General features: G+C 56.0%; 1 protein-coding gene across 1 annotated transcript in view; it reads left to right on the forward strand.

Moving 5' to 3' along the window:
• Positions 1-359, forward strand: part of PALB2 (partner and localizer of BRCA2) — a gene marked incomplete at both ends in the record, with an annotated part of 8,693 nt that overhangs the window by 2,275 nt on the left and 6,059 nt on the right. The gene's annotated exons all lie outside the window — the stretch shown is intronic.

The raw sequence follows: 359 nt of genomic DNA on the forward strand, positions 1-359 counted from the left end.
CCGTTGGGGTGCTTCTGCTCCTGGAACAATTCCAGAAGGTTCTGCTGTGGCCCCGTGACAGGGAGTGAACAGAGGTGCCTGGGTGAGGAGCGGGGCTGAGAGCGACTTGAGCCACCTTTGCTGCTGGAGCAAAGGTTGTGCATGCTGGACCCGATTTTCCAGCATGTGGGTGCAAATGTGTTTCTCCATCAAAGTCAGCATCTTGGTGATTTATCTTCCCCGGGGCTGACAAGTGGGACACCACGAGCAGCGTTGCTGTGGGTCTGAGAATAGTGTGAAAAGAGAAAACCCAAACGGACACCCAAACGCTCGGTCGGTTCTGGCAGCTTTGGCAGCCGAGGTTTCGACCACGGGTTTGG

The sequence above is a fragment of the Buceros rhinoceros genome, unplaced genomic scaffold (genome assembly GCF_000710305.1).
Source record: "Buceros rhinoceros silvestris isolate BGI_N320 unplaced genomic scaffold, ASM71030v1 scaffold23416, whole genome shotgun sequence".
Taxonomy (NCBI): domain Eukaryota; kingdom Metazoa; phylum Chordata; class Aves; order Bucerotiformes; family Bucerotidae; genus Buceros; species Buceros rhinoceros.